This window comes from Podarcis bocagei (genome assembly GCF_964188305.1).
Source record: "Podarcis bocagei genome assembly, chromosome: 1".
NCBI classification, from domain to species: domain Eukaryota; kingdom Metazoa; phylum Chordata; class Lepidosauria; order Squamata; family Lacertidae; genus Podarcis; species Podarcis bocagei.
In genome coordinates this window covers 22428749-22439032 of record NC_138125.1, presented here as the reverse complement: position 1 = coordinate 22439032, position 10284 = coordinate 22428749, and the positions used below count along the sequence as shown (strand labels likewise).

Below are 10284 nucleotides of genomic sequence, written 5' to 3'. Positions count from 1 at the left end.
TGAAGACATTATTGCAATGGACAAATAGCAGGATTTAGAAATTAGTCACACACACAAAAAACCCCATTCTTTTCTTTCTTGCCTCTTCATGTGCATATGTGTGCAGCGGAGTAGCTAGCCGCTTGAGTGCCTGGTGCGGGTGCGTGTCCTGCAGCTGTTACATACCCCTCAGTGATGACATCTGAGGCAAACTGCACGCCTGCACCCCCTTCCTCCGCCACTGTTTGAGAGTGATGGGTAAAATCTGCCAAGATGGAAGCTTTTTAGCCACTGAGAAGAAGTCTTGTTACTCTTTGTGCTAAATGAAGCCAACCAGAGTGGAAGGAGTTGAGTCAGCCACTGAGGAACTGGTGACCCTCAACGGTGGTTGGACTCTTGCGCCCATCACCCCTGATGTTGGCTGTGGCAGATGGGGGCTGGAGTCCAGGAATACCTGAAAGCTGCAGGTTCCCCATTCTTGCCATGAGGGCTCAGTTGGGACAACTCCCATAATCCCATTTCATTGGCTAGGTGGCTGGAGACGATGGGAGCTGCAGTCCAGCAGCAAGATCTCCAACCCTGACTTGGTGGGTTGAAGTGCTGCAGGACGTAGAAGCTGGGTGGGTTGAGACCCCTGTCTGAGATGACCTTTTGATTCCCTTGCATGTCCTACCCGAGATACAGCAAAGTTGTTTAACTGAGTGACAACATAAGCTTTTTTGGTAACCCTTCTATAGATCTGTACACTGAGATTGGCAGATGTGTCAATGCTAAAAATAAAGCACAGGCAGACAACTGTATTTGGAAAAATATTCCAATAAACTCAGTTTGGAGTCTCCCGGTGCTAGAACAAACTGTCTAAAAATAACTTTCACTTTTTGCCTGAGCTAAGAAGGAAAGTCTTTGGAGGGTGCTGTAGAAATCAATAGCTTTTGAAATCTTTGCCCCTTTCACCTAATAGAACAACCTTGAGACTTGACATTTACAAATGTCTGCCAATAATCCCTTTAAGGGTAACCATGTTCTAAAGAACAGATAGCAATAATGGATGCAACTGAACTTCTGAGTAAGTATGGGAAATGAACTAAGTTGGATCCAGTAAACTACAAGTCCTGGGAAGCATATCTTCAAGAAAGGCACAGAGCATAGATGGGCAAGATCTCCCAAGCCCACCTTGGATGAACTTGGATGAGAAAACTTTCCCCCCCCCCCCCGAGCCCAACCGAGGCTCTCACTGTCTTTAAAAATCTAGAACAGAGTGAAAATGGCCCTCCCTCAAATTCTCCACTTACTTTGTGGGTGGCAAAATAAGGAAGGTCATTTCACTGACTATTCTCTAAGGGAGGACTGAAAACCTCCAGGAGGAGTTTGAGAGGAAAAACTTTCAAAGAATTGTCAGAATTTCTTTCCTCTCAGCCTTCCTTCAACCCTGCTCCCATTCAGTGTAACAGAAAAATGTTTCCCTAGTACAAATTCAGAGGCAGCATGGGCAAAATTGGTGAGGGGAAGTCCACCTATGAAGTTAACCAAGGAAGAATGGTCTTCCTCTTCTGTATTCAGATTTTTTGTTTTGGGTTCCTCCACCCTCTCCATTATGCTCCTATTCAAAGTAATGTTTCTCCATTGCACTGAATGGAAGGGGCAAGCGGAAGGAACTTGTCTCTGATTTGCATTTTAATTCAAACTGGAGAAGAATTCGGGGCTTGAAATGCTTGTCCTTTGCATGCCACTGATACCTTCACCCCCTGACATCCTAAGCTCCTTCTAGTTTCTACCAGGCATTGCTTATGCACTTCGGAGCTTAGCCTTTGTTTCTAATGTAACCCAAGCTACTGCCAGTCATTGTATTAGTAGCAATCCAGCAAACCTTCACTTACTAGAATAAGGTGTGGCAATTATTGTTCCCCCTTCTCTTCCAAGAAATAGCTGCAGGAGCATGCACAGTAGGTTGCTTTTTAGGGAGGTTTGAATGGCTGCTCTCAGAAGATTCTGGCAGTCTCACCTGGCCCTGGGAGAGAGAACATAAGAGAACTCTGCTGGAGCAGGTCAGAGGCCTATCTAGTCCAGCATCCTGCTCTCCCTGTGGCCAACCAGATGCCTATGAGAAGCTCTCAAGGAGAAACTGAGCGCTACAGTGCTCTCCTCCCCATTTGCAGTTCCCAGCAACATTTGAGGCAATTCCTAACTGTGTAGTGCATTAGTGACAGCTCCACAATAAAATCCAGAGTCAGGTCACCGGGATTAAAATATCTTGCTTTTCTAACACATTGCTTTAAAAAAATCCCTCCACCTTAAAAAGACAGACATTCACAACAAATTACTAATAAAATCTCATGATTAAATTTATGGCACATGACTGCAGTTCTGTGCATGGTTGGGAGTAAGCACCATTGAACACAGTGGTGCGTATTTCTGCTGTATAGGTTCAATTTTTAAAACACATTTGGTTTTAGCAAATTACATCCAGACAGCAGAAACGCAACCTTTTACTTTTAATTAGCAATGCAAACAACTTTTTGTTATTTATTTTTGGAATTTTACAACAAAATCCAACAGCCCCCTGTCTCCCCACCTCCCCTATGCATCCTCCCCCCTTCCTCACATGCCTGAAGCACCACTTTAGCTAATGGGGTCTCCTGCTGCCACACCGCTGGAGCACGATTTCTGTTCTCATCCTGAAGCAAAGTTCTTAACCCGAGGTAATATTTCTGCGTTAGCGGAGTCTGTAACCTGAAGTGTCAGTAACCCAAGGTACCACAGTACAGTGCTTTTTTCTGCAGGGACGCAGGGGTACGCATACCCCTAAACATTTTGTGAATCTAACGGGAGACGAAAAATAAAATATTTAATTTCTTCTCAGCGTGGTGAAGCGGCAGTTCTGTTGCTACCGCCGATGGCAGTCTTTGGTCCATTTACTGCATTTATTTTTCCCGATTTGAACTATAAAATGGGAGTACACCTAAACTATACTGCTTAATATTGATATTTTAGATTGCTGTAGCCTGCCATGGGACCTTATGGTGCAAAGCATACATACATTTCAGGTTACATACGCTTTAGGTTATAGACTCCGGAAACCCAGAAATAGTATCTCAGGTTAAGAAGTTTGCTTCAGGATGAGAACAGAAATCATGCTCCAGCGGCAGCAGGAGGCCCCATTAGCTAAAGTGGTGCTTCAGGTTAAGAACAGTTTCAGGTTAGGGGGGCCACTAGGGGGCGCATCAGAAGATGGCTGACAATAACATCTCTCCGACCCACACGAGGTAATTTGGAGGCTATGATGGGAGTAATTAGCCTCCCTACCCCCCCCCCAGGATGTGGGGGGGGGGACTGCCTTTGCCTGCTGTGCCCTATACAACCTCCGAATTTGTGGGGATGGGGGCACTAGGCACAAAGCCCTCCTGTGGGATTTCGGCGCTCCTGGATGCCGTCCCTGATCCATGCCACTAGCTGCAAGAACTTCAAAAGAAACAATTTGGATGAAGGAATGCACATATTTCAAGGAAGGAGGGGGAGTAAAGACTGCTAACAGAAGAGATCTCTGATAAAACAAGATGAGTCGGAGAAACGAGAATAAATCATGAGGAGATACGCCAAGACTCGGTATGGCAAATGACTGATGGGGGAGGGGGAAAAAACTTTCCTTTCTTTTCTTATGTGATTAAACAAGAATCCCCTCCCCTTACAAGTCAGAAATGTCGTATTAAGTACTTAAGCTGTGGATTTAAGGCTGTGCGGAGATAAACTTTCGAACCAAAGCATGTTTTAAGAAGAGCGTGGAATGTATAAGAGCTTTGGAATGACGCAGTTAAAAATGCCGTCGCCATATTGGGAAGTTCTGTCAGAGGTCTTGAGTCTGGGAGGAGAAATAGAGAAATAGAGCTGTTTTTATATTGTGGGTGAAACTCCTCAGAGGGACTTAAGAGCGACAGTTTTGCGAGATGAATGATGGAAAGAGCGATGTTATCTATGAAGGCAATGATATATGGAAACCATCTCGATTTGAGGATTGGAAGAACGGAAAAATTCACACAGGATTATTATTGGTGTTTATCGGCTTAAGGAGACTATCAGAAGAGATCATAAAGAAAAAAGAGAAAATATATGAACAAGATGTGATGTGGAAACAGCAAGAAAAGACTGGATAGAATTTTGAACTTTGTTTGGATTGATTTGGACTGATTTGGACATTAACGCAGTAGCAAAAAATGATCAGAATCCCCCTTCGGATCTTGAAATATGGGTCCCCCCAACAAAAAATTTAAAATTTGGCTTTAATTTATGTGATGTGATTTAATTTGATTTGATTGGTCGGTTAATAAAAAAAAATATTTTTTTTAAAAAAGAACAGTTTCAGGTTAAGAACGGACCTCCAGAATGAATTAAGTACTTAACCCGAGGTACCACTGTACTGCCTTTATAATAATCAGATCATGGTGCCTTACCCTGACACAGGAATGTATGAAGCTGGCTTATCCCGAGTCACAGGGCTCTTCAGGCCCCTACCGAGAGATGACAGGTCTTGAACCTGGGACCATGTGCTTGTAAGGCAGAGGCTTTACCACCTCACCAGTTGCTCTGGCAAAGAAACTCAGGTTATGCAATCTGAACTCTGGTGAACTGAGTTGGCCTCTCTCTGCAGAGCAGCCATAAAGTGTCCCAGCTGCGGCTAGAATGGGCTGAACCTCTGTGATCTGCACTGACAGGAGATTGACTCAACACACAGGGACTTCCGGTCTAGCACGGACATCAAAGAGAAGTGCGGAACGACCGCTCTGGTAATTCCGAGCAGCGCGGGGTTTTTTTAGGGGTCCGTAAAGACTCTACGGGCCTCAAAACCTCAAGGAGGATACCTTGGGGGACGGAGCACCCAGCGGCGCCCAGGTGTGCTCTCCTGTTTCTCGGGTTTTAAATAAAAATCCGGGGACAGGATAAAGCTGCGGGCGCGAAAGGGGAAGCACCTCAGACCCCGTGCTGTGCAGTCTCAAACTTCTGATGGAAAGTGCTAAACTTCCAGGAGAAAACTGAATTCCTAGAAATACGACACGTTTAAAAACTGACTACCGTAAGGAATTCAAGGAATTTGGTCAGCTGAGGGATGTAAAAAGGGAGTCCGTCCCGGCTGCAGTGTCAAAGATGGAGCAGAGAACAAATACATGAGAACAAGGTGGAAGTGAAAGTTTCCTGCTGAGTAAGTGTAAGCTGAAAGATCTCAGAAGTAACGCGCTGAGAACTTTGTATCTCCTTCTTCTCTGAGAAGACTTGATGACTTGGTCGGAGAAACAGTAACGTGTTCAAACCTCAATCCAGAGACTTTGTTACTTTATATAGACCCCTGTATAAAGCTAAGGGGGGAGGTCTGCAACAGCGTAAGGGACTGACAAAGGGAAACTGGAGCAGTTAGAAGTATCTTTGTTCCTTATTTTCCTTATTTCCCCTGGATTTAATGGATATAGAAGAGGCTTGAAATTAAACTGTGACTATCCTCATCCCCCCTGGAGTACGAAAGGAGGAAAGAAGACTAACTGGGGGAATATCCTGTATTTATATTTATATTTTTTGAGGATTAAACCTCCAAGTGGCTAGAAGTTTATGTTCCAACTCCCTGAGCTGATTACAGTTATATTTGGATTTATGGACTTATATGGACTTGCTTGGACTTTTATTTGGACTTTTAAGTTGGACTGAGTTTATAAGAGGTGGAAGAAAAGAAGAGGACAGAAGAGGACCCTCAAACTGAACAGTATTTGAGTTATTGTTAGATGGGCTTTTTATGATGAACTATGGGGAAATTAATCCTGCCGTCCAGTCAGCGCTTCCCCTGCGCAGCACTGCTTTGAAGCTGGAAGCTGACCCGGGCAGGAATAGCAGAGTTGCAGCGGTCCTGCATCCGTGTGAGATGAGGGATAAATCAAGTCCAAAGACAGATCGGTTCTTATCTCTAGAAGCGTTTATTTACAAAGCAATAAATCCATCAGAGCTTTCCGGCATCTTTCTCCCGTGCTCTCCAAAAGCACACGCTGTCTCTCTGCAGCCTTAGCAGTGTCTCTCTCTCAGTCTCAGTCAGAATCGAAAACAAGTCTCTGAACACACACAGACTCTGACGCACTTCCCTGCGTCAAGCTCCTCCCAGGTACAGGACACCACTGAGTTTTAACCCTGTCAGTTCCAAACTCCACATTGTTAGATGGGCTTTTTATGATGAACTAAACATTTTGGACTGAGTTGGGAAGGTGACATTTAAACTGTGACAATTTGGGACAATGTTTATATATCTTTGATGTGTACTATTCCCTATCTCTCTCCCCCTCTCTTCAGAATAATATTTGATGTATAGCTGTCATACAGTTGATATAGGTGCAAAGGGGTGAATTTCAAAGTGCTTGGTTAAGATAAGAATTTTAAGTCAATGTGAGGAAAAGGGAAAGAAAGACCCCTAGAGGCCATTATCTAAATCACAATTTCTGACAAACACGACTTCCAGCTCTCTGGTGTAACTACCCCCCCTCCAGTGGTGAAAGCAGTTCATATTGATTTATTTGTATAAAAATGTCATGAAAAAATGGGGGGGGATTGAAGGAACTCAGGTGACCGAAGACAGTCAAAACAGGATGAAATTAAAAATTTAGATATTCTTTGGTTGAAAATAAAGGAAGAATTCAAACAAAATGAACAATACATGGAGAAAAAATTGGTGGAAGTGCAAGAAACCCTGGATAAAAAAATAGAGGGAGTGGTGGGGGGAATTGTCAAGTAAAATCAAAGACTTAACAGTTAGATCTAAAACGACAGAAGAGCTAGCGAAACAAACTCAGAAGGAAGTTAAGGAAAATAGAAAAGAGTCAGATAGAATAAAAGAGGACTTGGTTGAGGTCAGCAAAATACAAGAGCAGATCTGGGGCAATATGGCTCTGATGGAGATGAGGCAGAAACAGAAAAACCTAAAATTCAGAGGGGTAGTAGAAGAGCCAAATGAAGATATTAAAACAAAAATGATTAAAGAACTGGCAAGATGGATGGATATGAAGGAAGAAGAAATTGAGTACACAATTGAGAATGTGTTTAGAATTAAGGTGAGATATGTAAAAGCTAAAACTAAAAAACTACCTGGAGATTGTTTGATGATCTTTAATTTACTAGAGATGTGAAATGCAATTCTGAGAATGAGTTATAATAACAGGTTATTAATTGATGGAAGACCAATTATCATATCTAAAGAGATTCCTATTAGATTCCTACGAAAAAGAGATGGGTACAAACAACTGGTGACGTTACTGAAGAAAAACGGAATCCAACATAGGTGGGAGTTCTCTGAAGGAATCTCTTTTTATTACAAGGATAAAAGATTTAGATTAACAGATCTACAAGAGGTAAAGAAATTCTCCAGAAGATATGAGAAAGAATTAGGCAAGATAGAAGGAAGCCTTACTGGACCCAGAACCATCGGAGCAGACCTCTATGGGGAAGAGGAAAACAAAAAGATGAAAAAGAAAGATCAAAACAAAGAAGAAGAGGAAGAAGAGGAAGAGGGAGAAGAAGGGGAAGCAGAAGGAGAAGAAGAGGAAGAAGAAGAGGACGAAGAAGACATTAGCAAAACCACCCGAATTTAATTTCCCCTCTCTGTAACAAATGATTAAAGAAATGACGTTGAAATTGATAACTTGGAATATTCATGGGCTTAATGAAAAAGCTAAACAAAATAAAGTTGAACATGGACTTCCGGGTTGGCGCCATCGCCGAATGGCGGATTCCCTCCGAGCTCCGGAGGGAGTCTGCTCGACAGGGGCCGGGTTTTACCGCGCCGGCGACGCAGGGACCCTTAAAAACCATGGGAACGGATGCCCGTGGACATGGTGACTCGGCGGGCACCGTTAGCGCCCTCCCGCCCCCGCGAAGGAGCCTTTTTAAAGGCTCCGGAGCGGGGGACGGGGAGCGGCGCGGTGCTGTGCTGTGAGTCTACTGCTTCCCCTGCCGAGCAAAGCCGCATGCCATTCGTCGGACTAAAATTATTCTTTTTTTGTGGATTCAGCACGAGCGGGGGAGGTGCAAAGAGGAAGTCCGTCTCCCCCCATTGTAAACATTTTAAAGCAAGGATTTGCCAACTAAGGTTGAGAGAAGAGCTGTTTTTCCCCCTGATTGGATAAAAGTTATTAATTCCACGGATTTAAAAGTTTAAGTTATTGTGCTGGAGGATAAGAGTTTATTTTTTCTTAGATTAAGTGCCACTCTTCCCGAGACCGGGAGTAACCCGCGAAAGGAGCCTGCTGAGGAGTTACAGAAGATTTTGACAGCTGTCAAATTAGCTGTCAAAGTCGGAAAAAACTGAAAGTTTTGGTTTAGCCGGTTATATCGTTACAAGGTATTGAAAATAAAGAAAGATTGATACAAATTAATTTGACTTTTGGACTGGAAGTGAAAGGAATACTAAGTAACCAGAATCCCTCTAGAGGGGATTCACGGACATTACAAGAATGGAAATAGGTTGGAAAATACTGGCTGATCTGGATGAGGTCGTTTTTCTCATGGGAAAGCTGCGAAAGATGTACGAGCAAGGCCATGTTTTGTCTACAAGTCCTACAAAACCGAAGTCAACAGCAAATATATCTACTGAGTTGGAAAAGGACTTGATGTTCAAAACACAGGCAGCTGGACAAGAAAAGAAACCAGAGACTGAAGAGGAGGAAGAGATATTTGCTGAACAGGAGGAGCAGAAAGGAGGGGCGGCCGAAATGTCACAGAAGGTAAATGAGAGCCGGAGGCCTGCCAAGATGGTTATAAATCTGATTAAGGTGGAAGCTGGAGCTTTTGGGGTATTTGGACTTAAGAAACAGAACTTGAGCTCCACCTTTAAACAAGGAGGCCTGGCTGGAAGGAACATGGACATTATAGAGAGAGTGCCCCTTCGAGATTGGGTGTTAAACATAAGGGACTCTCAAAGAAGCCGTCAGAAAGGGACTGAGAGAGATTCAAGAGCCTCGGACATGAGGTCACCAGGCTAAATAGATGGACTAATGGACTATGGTTTGGGATTGAAACCGGGGAGAGAAGGGTGGGGTTTGGAAATCCAAAGGGGGCCTGATCTTTTTTACTCTGTGTTAAATTTTATGTTGTTATCACTATAAGAATGGGGAATTCGTGGAAGGGAAATGGGGTCAACCTTAGAAAAAGTTTTTTTTTATAAATGATTAAGGTATATAAATTAAAAGTTGACATACAAATTGAACTAAATATAATAATGAATTAAGGGTTAAAATTTAACATAAATAAACATAATAACAAATTAAGGTTAAGAAATTAGAGATAAGAACTTGTTGGATAAATATTCGGATTTGGAATACAAGAAGGGGAGGTGAGGGGAAGTCGTGGAAAGAAGTTATTGAAAATGAGACTCTAAAGGTTGAATTCTTTTGTGTTTTCTTTTTTCTTTTTGCTTTTTTGTATCTTTTGAAACTCTAATAAATATTACTTTAAAAAAAATTAAAAAAACAAAATAAAGTTGAACATGTTTTGAAGAAAAAGAATGTTGATGTAATCTGTTTACAGGAAACTCACATTGCTAAAAAACATAGACATGTACTCATCAATAAAAGACTGGGAAAAGAGTTTGTAACGTCCGATGTTAACAAAAAAAGAGGGGGGGTGCTATATATAAAGGAGAGATTAGAGCCTAAATTGATTACCAAAGATGATGAGAGGAGAGTGATTGTGGTACAAATTTCATTGCAGGGTGAGAAGATAATCCTTGTGGGAATATATGCCCCTAATGATAATAAGGCGGAATTTTTTGGAAGATTAGAGGAAAGATTGGTGAAATTTATGGACCAGAGGATAATTCTGATGGGAGATTGTAATGGAGTGGTAATGCCAGAAATGGATAGAATGTCAAAGAGAAAAAACATAAATGAGAGTAAACTCCCCAGGAATTTCTTTGAATTGGTTGAGAATTTTGGTCTAATAGATATTTGGAGGTGGAAATACCCAATTACAAAACAGTTCACTTTTTTCCCGGAGCCCCACCAAAGCTCGAGTCGGATAGACTATGTTTGGGCCACCAAATAATTGTTCTCCAGAGTACATAAAATTGAGATCACTCCATGAACTCTATCGGACCATAATTCGATCTATTTGGAATTAAAAGGTAAAGAACAATCCTCATTTAGATGGAGGATGAATGACACTTCGTTTGAAAATCCAAAAATAGTAGAGAAAGCGAAAGAGACAATAAAGGATTATTTTGATTGGAATTTACACAAAGAAACTAGTTTGGACACTGTGTGGGATGCGAGTAAAGCTGTCATGAGAGGT

At 42.3% G+C, this 10284-nt stretch overlaps 1 long non-coding RNA gene across 1 annotated transcript in view; it reads right to left on the bottom strand.

Annotated features, from left to right (window-relative positions):
• LOC308575835 overlaps positions 1 to 10284 on the bottom strand; it is an 88105-nt gene that overhangs the window by 39795 nt on the left and 38026 nt on the right. The window contains exon 2 of the long non-coding RNA XR_014002943.1: positions 193 to 1987. This is a non-coding gene — a long non-coding RNA (uncharacterized lncRNA). The remainder of the gene's footprint in view (positions 1 to 192; positions 1988 to 10284) is intronic.